Below are 9071 nucleotides of genomic sequence, written 5' to 3'. Positions count from 1 at the left end.
AGGATTTAGACTAAGGCTTAGCCTCCTTAGTCAGAGAGGGCTCTCTCACAGATTTTTGATATGGATTAATAACAAGAAAAGATGGCTAACTCTTCAAACAGTACATGAAAATAAGCTGGTTGGAACAACAAAATAACACTTCTTCCATTGGGCTCATGGAGTCAAACACCTCTGCAGTAAACTATTAACTACTCAATCATGGAAGCCAAGGCATATAATGTTTAAACACTCGAAACATTTCTCAAAAAGAACCTCAACTCATAAACATACACAGGAAGTCTGAGCACTAGGTGAATTCAGAGTGATTGCATGTCTATTGAGCTATAAAACAGAAAGGATAAAGACAAAACCACATATATTCTGAGCCTTTGAACACAAGATGAATCTTGGGAAGAAAAAGTAATCTTTCTATTACTGTCAAAAGTCTTTTACATTAGCCAATATAAAAACTCTGTTTCTTTTATAAATCTCCAACCCCTATTACATCAGAGTTTTCACTATATATAGGAAAACAAACTAAACTACTTTGAGTCTCCTCCTCCAGCATGAGGGGAGCTCGATGACCTATCATTAACTACCCTTATCTATTTTTAAACAAACTCATTAAATACATAAAGTATTGAGCTGTAATTACAAAGAGTCCTAATCACACTAAAACTCTAACTTCCTCTCCTCGTATGCCTGATTCCTTTCTTGATCTTTGACAGCTGTCTTTTGTTGGTTAGGCTCAAGATGATTGAGATACATATGCAAGGAACGCTGACTTTGGATACCTGTTAGCGCTGATGGATCATTTATCATCAGGATCAAAACACCTATTTTTAAGGTCCCTGTCTCCTACCATCCTCCGAAAATGTAGCAGCATGTTCCCAACTCTTTAATAACTCAAAGTATGGAACGCTGCTACCAAACACCATGTCTCCAGATGAGCTGTAGGCTGTATTGATGTACATGTGTCTCTCTTCTAACATTCCCGGTCAAACTGTTTATTCTGCATTGAAAACATCACCTACAGCAGTTTCGTAGCGCGCTACGAAACTGCTGTGTGATTTAAAAAACACAGTCTTCCTCTAAACTCCTCACAAAATTGAATAGCTGCTGTTGCCATTCTTCAGTTTCACCTCAAAATCTGAAAGAAGAAATGTATGCCAATCATTGGCCATGAAAACAAAACCCTCCCCATAAGGTCCACTAAAGTGTTCACTGCTTGAGAGATTAAGAATCCTTGGAGTTTCAATAGCTGCCTGACATAAGAGGTTAAAACAAAGTTCATTGTCATCCTTCAATTTCTGCTGTAATAACAAATAGCTCTGCATTTCTTGCTGTAACCTTTGCTTGTGTACTGATCGGTTTACCATTACCGCAGGTAGTGACAATTTTACCAGAATCTAGTGGACCAACAGGAAATTCATTAGTAGAAGCAGAACCTTCTAACATTGCACCCTGTGTATTTTCCAGACATCCATTCTGCTCCTTTTGACATGTATCACTGTGTTCCTTTAAGTGCTGGTGTTCAAATGACCTTAATTCTGATGTGGAATCTGCAAGTCCCTCCACCATGCCATCCTCAATAGGAAATTCCTCTGCATCTTTAGTTGATTCACATGACATTACATCATTATCTGTTGCTAATGCCAAATTAAATTGGGAGTCAACAAAGTCTTTATCATTACTGAGTGTTCTTGGTTCTGCCGCTGATGACTGAGCAGTATTCTATACCATGATCCATGCAGGTCCTTTGCATAACAAACATAATGCCCAAAAAAGGACGCATTAAGCATATCGACGTGCACAACAACAGCATAAAGCTTGTATATAAGCAAACCATTTCCCTTTCCACTCATCTAAGGTGACAAATCTAGTGTTTCAGGGAATGTTACCCTCTTGTTCAGCTTGCCAAACCTCCCAGTCTGAAATCGTTTCAGTGCAATTGTAAGAATATTAAGAGCCTGATGGACAGTAAGTCGTTTCAATGCCTTCACATAAGCATCACATCCAACACCCTTGTATCTATTTTCCCCATCTAGCCATTCAAGTGCAGTAAATTGCTCTAGTGCGTCCTCCAAAGACGCCACATCTCCTTGAATTTCAACATTAAGATCCATCATATTCTCATATCGATTTGAAACCCGGTAGCATTATGTACATTTCACCTCAAAAATTGTTGGATTAGGTTCTTTTCGTTTTCTCTTTTAGGCCGCATCCTTTGAAAAGGGAGCTTCCTTCATTGTTAAGTCTCCGTTGACATTAACAATTAAAGGAGATAAGGCCCAATCATGATAAGCAACAGGGCGCAAAAACCTTAAGGAGCCTGTCACTCGTGAACAAGGAGCAGAGAATGGGAATGGCCTGACAAACAGATATGTAACCAATAGCTCCACCGCTTCATCTGCCAAAATTCCAGAAAACATATGCGAACAAATCCATCTTTTGGCAAGCCGCACAGTTGGCCCATAAACTGGATACAAACCCTGTAATCCATTTAACATGCTCGAATGCTGGCTACGAAGTAGAAAATCTTTCTCCAAAGGAACACAATTGGTATTTTATAGATTTCCAACAATAGAAATATCTTGGGAGAAACATTTAATAATAAAGAAGATAATGGAATACACTCTCTGTCGACATCTGTCTCCATCACTGGCGGTGCTGCCGTTCATCAGCATCATATTGCGCATATCGACTGCTCTACCCAAGCTTTTATGTTTGCAATATTGTTTAATTAAGAGATTACAACTGACATCATCTAGAATGAAGCTCCTTTCTGACATTTTTTGTAAAAAATATTCTGTTTCCATTATTCTGCCTGTGGTGCAAAGCCCTTGAATCAAGGCATTAAGAGAAACACTGCCTGCCACATGGCCCTTTTTTTTTTTCCATTAAGTAATGCAGCTCCAGAGCTTTGTTGATAGCACCATTACCGCATTGATAATTGATGAGCATGTAGTAGGTGTAATCGCTTGGGAATTGCATGTCGAAAGACAGGGAGTGAAACCTTGTCGTGACATTTAATGTAAAAGTTCCATGGCCATAGATACATTGTTTTCCACACAGTGTCCCTGAATCAAAACATCATATGTATAGTCTTCAGCAAAGACAGATCTCACCTTCATTTCTTTTAACAACAATGTTGCTTGTTGTGCCTTCCCTGTTTTGCAAAATTCATAGATCAGAGCATTGTATGCAACAACACCAGAGATATATCCTTTAGTCAGCATTTCGTCTTTTAATCCTGAAAGCTTCATCCACCCTGTCTTGCCTACATAACATAGGGATCAACATTTTGAATTTGCTCAAATAGGGACGCAAATGTTTCAGAAACATCAAATTGAAAAGTGCCAGTGCATCAGTTGTCTTCCCTTCCTTGCAATGTCCTTTGTCGGTGGAAGAACTAATGAACGAACAGCTAGTACCGTTTGCCAAATCTTAACATTTCAAAAGCTCATCACTGACACGTACACGATCCCACAACCATGTATACTTGAAGATGACATATGCACTACCTTTTAGTCGATAACCAGCTTCTACTTCTTGAGAGGAATTCACACTTATACAAGCATTTTTATCCTGAGAAACGTTCTTATCATTATAAAGAGCCTGAAGAACCTCAGACAACGGTGGAACTGACATCATCGCCTTGATATCTTCAATCTTATCTGAAAGATCTGACATTAGACCTTTAAGCACATCAACCTCATCCACATCAGTTGTAGCCAGTGTACAATAGGCATGCTAGGATTTGGGCCTCCACTGAAAACTCGAGCAAATCCCCAATTTCGTAGCACGCTACGAAATCACCTAATAGGTAGCGCTGCGAAACTGCTAAAAAGGATTCATGCGTTGCGAAAACGCCTTGTCCTTTAAGCTAGGCTAAAAAATTTTGGCAACAGAATTTTCAGTGATAACAGCGTCTAATCCTAAATCCAGAATCATTTGGTTCATCTCATATTCTCCAATCTACGCAGTCAATATCATTTCTCTTACTGTCCTTGTCGCATGCTTTCCAATCTTCCGGACTATGCGGGGTTCTCTTGGCACGGTCCCAACATATCTATTTATGAGTTCCTGCAATCCCTTTACAACCTTGCTGTCACACAGTAGCTTCATGCATGTTTCTAGGAATGTCGTGAGCATTGATGGGTCCATTTCTGGCTCTGGTCTGTCTTTGCTTCCTGAAGTGGAGGCATCAACGAAGCTCTTACTAGTTTCCATGAAGGTTTCCTTAGCGCGCTCCAAATCAAACTCTGGTGCTTTTGTCGGAGCCTTGTGAACCCAAGTACTATCTTTAGGCTGCTTGCCTTTATCATCCCCTATTGTAATTCCACTTCAGAGCACAATGTTCACGTTAGGGTCTTCCTCGTGCGGCTCAGACCTCATCATTTGCAGGTTTTGCATTGGGGTAGGTTGGAGCGCTCCCTTGTTGCGCAGCCTCGCTATTAGTGTGGGAAAATTGAAGTAAAAAACTTCTGATACGCAGAAAATACGTATAAATATTTTATTAAAAGATGAAATTACAGATGATGATTGTTTACAATGGGTTGCCTAGCTTATATAACGGCATGGGCACCCTTTGGGAGAGGGCATGATCTTATGATCGTGCCCTTTCGTCTAATTAAAATTAAAATTAAATAATAACCTAAAATTAACTAATTTTTTACATAACATTGCCTTCCTCTTGAAAGAATGCTTTGTCCTCAAAGCATACGTAACGACGGATGTTGTTGACAAAATGATTCATTCTCCCAAGAAGCTTCTTCTTCGGGCAATTCCTTCCACTTGATCAGATATTCCTTGATAATACGATAACGAAGCTTTCTTTCTCTAGTAGACAAAATACCTTCTGGTTCTAAAATGACTCTTCTCTCATCATCTAGGGATGGAAGTGTTGTTTGTGCTGTTTTATTGTTACCTAGTGCCCTTTTAAGGCAAGATACATGGAAGACGTTGTGAACACGACTTGTCTCTGGAAGGCTTAAACCATACGCAACTTGGCTAATCTTTTTGTTGATCTGATAAGGTCCATAAAACTTTGGTGCCAATTTATTTTTTCCTTTCTATTTTAAGGATAATTGTTTGTATGGTTGGAGCTTAACAAATACCCATTCTCCAACTTCAAACTCTCTTTCGGTTCTGTTACAGTCTGCTTGTTGCTTCATACAATTCCTTGCATTATTCAGGTTTTCTTTTAATATTTGGATGATTTTTTGGGTTTCTTCTAGTTGATCTTTAACAGTAGGTAGATTTGTTTGGACAATAGCTAGATCTTTCCATTTCGGGGTTCATACCCACATAGGGCTTGAAATGGCGTCATTTTTGCTGATGTATGATAGGTGGAGTTATACCACCATTTAGCAAGGTGTAACCATTGAGCCCATTTATTTTGTTTTTTTGTAGCGTAGCAACGTAGGTAGGCCTCCAAACATTTATTGACAACTTCTGTTTGGCCATTTGTTTGCGGGTGATAAGCGCAACTCATATTTAGGTAAGTTCCTATATGGTTGAACAATTCCTTCCATAAATTACCTTTGAACTTGGCATCTCTATCACTTACAATGACTTTTGGAAAACTGTGTAACTTATATACATTTTTGTGAAATATTTCAGCGATTTCTTTTGCTGAGTATGACTTCTTTATTGCCATAAAGTGAGCATATTTGGTGAGTCTGTCGACTACAATAAAAATCTTGTCCTTGCCTTCAGATACTGGTAATCCTTCGATAAAGTCCATTGAGATTTCTTCCCACTTCTAATTTGGAATGTTTAAGGGGTGAAGTAATCATGGTGTCGTAATATTTTCGCTTTTATTCCTTTGACATGTGTCACACTCTGTTACATACTTCTGAATATCACGATTCATTCCCTTCCAAAAGAAGGATTGACATGCATTGTAGTAAGTCTTAAAGAATCCTACGTGTCCAGCTGACGGAGAGTCATGTAATTCCTTGAGTATCTTAAACTTAAACTTGTAATTTGTATTTAGATATATTCTTCCCTTATACCATAGGATAACATTCTTCCACTCAAATTTTGAGTTATTGGGAAGGTTATTGATTATTGTTGTTACTTCTGGATCCTTGGCATACTCACTTCGAATTTCGTTAAGCCACTCAGGAACAACAAACGACATTGCAAGTAGTGTTGGTTCTTCATCTTTCCTGGATAAGGCATCTGCTACTACATTGTCTTTACCTCTTTTATGTAGTATTTCCAAGTCAAAAGCGGCAATTTTTTCAATCCATTTTTGTTGTTCTTCGGAAAGTGTTTTTTGTTGAAGGAGATGTTGGAGACTGTTATGGTTTGTTCGAATAGAAAACTTACTTCCCAAAAGATATTGCCTCCACTTAGCTAGTGCGTGCATGATAGCGAGCATTTCTTTGTTGTATATGGATATGAGGCGTTCTCTTTTATTGAGCTTCCTACTTTCAAAAGCTATTGGATGTCCTTGTTGCATTAATACTGCACCTATACCGAATCCAGAAGCATCACACTCAATGATAAATGGTTTAAAAAAATCTGGTGTTGCTAATATGGGAGCATTAGACATAATTTCTTTTAATTTTTCAAAACACCTTCCTGCTTCCTCATCCCATAGAAACGAATTCTTCTTTAAAAGATTTGTTAGAGGTGCAATTATATGTGCATAGTTTTTAATAAACCTTCGGTAATATCCCGCCAAACCTAAGAACCCTCTTAGCTTGGATATATTAACACGTTTGGTCCATTCTTTTATAGCTTTGATTTTGTTAGGGTCCACCTTTACACCTTCATGGGATATAATGTGTCCAAGGTATTCTACTTCTTCCTTTCCGAAGGTGCATTTGGATTTTTTTGCGTAAAATTGGTGTTCTTTAAGTAGTGTAAGAACCTTATCCAAATGTTGCAAGTGCTCCTTCCAAGTTTTACTGTAAATTAGAATATCGTCAAAGAATACTAATACAAACTTTCTGAGATGTGGGCGAAATAATTCATTCATAGTTGCTTGAAACGTTGCTGGTGCATTGGTTAATCCAAATGGCATTACTTTAAATTCATAATGACCTTCGTGTGTTCGGAATGCGGTTTTTGGTATGTCTTCTAATCTTATTCTAATTTGATAGTAACCTGATCTTAGGTCCAATTTTGAGAAATACCTTGCGCCATGTAGCTCATCCAACATTTCGTCGATAAAGGGGATTGGAAACTTGTTTTTAATTGTTATTTTGTTTAATCCCCTATAGTCAATACATAGCCTGAATGACCCATCTTTCTTCCTTACCAACACCACTGGGGCAGCGTAAGGAATTTTACTTTTCGAGATGATTCCACACCTTAAGAGGTCTTGGATTAATCTCTCGATTTCTGTTTTTTGGTGATGTGGATATCGGTATGGCTTGATGTTAACCGGGTCTGATCCTGCCTTGACTTCTATTGTATGCTCAATTTCCCTATTAGGCGGCATCTTTAGAGGTAGGTCTTGAAATACTTCTTCATGTTTCCTAATTAGTTCTTGTATCTTTGGTGACTCTTCACTGGTCATATTTGCAGATAACATTTCTAACTGATGACATTGTACTACATAAGCAGGTGCTCCTCTTAGAATCATCTTCATTATCTGAGATGATGATACAATTTGATTTTCTGGTGCTTGGAACCCATGTAATTTGTACTTTTGACCTCCCCATTTAAATTTTATAAATTGTAGTTGGTGGTTAGTGGCATAAGTACCTAAGGTTCGTAACCACTGGACACCTAAGACTACATCTACTCCTCCTAATGGCACTGTGAAAAATGAAGACTCTAAACTGAAGTCTTGAATTTGCAATTTAACCTTATGACATTTCCCCACCTTTTCAATCCTCTTACCGTCTGCTACCATTACCTTCATGTTTGGCAAGGGAAATGAAAAAATATTGAATCTCTTGGCCATGGTTGCATCCAAAAAATTGTGTGTGCTACCAGAGTCAATGAGAACCACCACGTTGTTCTTTTTAATGTGTCCCATTAACTTTAGAGTCTGAGGTTGTGATATACCTGTCATAGCTGATAACGACACTTGCGGAATACTTTCGTCATCTAATTCTGGTGAGAATTCTAGGGCATCTCCTATTTCTTCTATGTCAGAATCTTCACTGTTTGAATCATTGGTTGCTTCACAATTATATAGGTTTTTTTGGTTCTTTTCCTTTAGCACATCTATGTTTGGGGTCCCACTTCTCACCACAGCGCTTGCATTTACCCTCCTTTATCCTTTGCGCTTCCACATTAGATTATTCATCTTCACGACGATGTGGTGGAACATATCTTGTATTTTTTGTGTCCGCATACTGAGGTGTTCTTCGTCTTGAATATGCTTTTTCAGCTTTTGACAAAAATATTTATTCGAATTTCTTTTCGGCTGTTTTTGCTTTTCATCTTGCTACTTCTATTGATGAAATGTCATGCATCTCAAGTTCTACTTGTAAATGGGTTTTAAGTCCCGAGATGTATGACTGAATTAAACAAGATTCTGATAACCCAGGTACTCGAGTTACTAAGGTCTCCCATTCTTGAGTGTATTCATCCACACTTCCTTTTTGTCGTAATTTGATGAGTTTTGAAAAGAACTCTTCTTCTTTTACACCTTGAAATCTTTTTAAAAAAGCATCTTTAAATTTTCTCCAGCTAATAACGTGTGTTGTTTTTTTCCACCACATATACCAGTTATATGCTTCTCCTTCCATTTTCATGGATGCATGTCTGAGCTTTTCGTCATCGTCAGTGATGTCGTATATCTCAAAGTATTCTTCTGCTTTATTTATCCATGCAACATTGATTTTTTCGTTTCCATCGAATTTAGGCATCTCAACCTTTGCCCTCTTCTGGTATGTGGCTAATGGTTGAGAAAAAAGAGGGTGTTGATTAGTAAGGGTATCCCAAAGTTGCTTGTTTTTAAAGGCCGTGTTACTTGCTTCTTGGTGGGGTGTCGCTGATTTTCTTGGGGATTCAACCTTTTCATGAGAATCTGTTGACTTTGTTGAATCTGATGAGAGGTGTTCTTGATTCTCTTCACTTTCTTTTAATAGCTCTTCAGGTGTATAATTCGACCTTTTACA

The sequence above is a fragment of the Pinus tabuliformis genome, chromosome 8 (assembly GCF_031772625.1).
Source record: "Pinus tabuliformis cultivar Carrire ecotype Pingquan chromosome 8, CPIR1, whole genome shotgun sequence".
Taxonomy (NCBI): Eukaryota; Viridiplantae; Streptophyta; class Pinopsida; order Pinales; family Pinaceae; genus Pinus; species Pinus tabuliformis.
The sequence above is the reverse complement of the archived record's forward strand: the minus strand, read 5'-3'. Positions refer to the sequence as shown.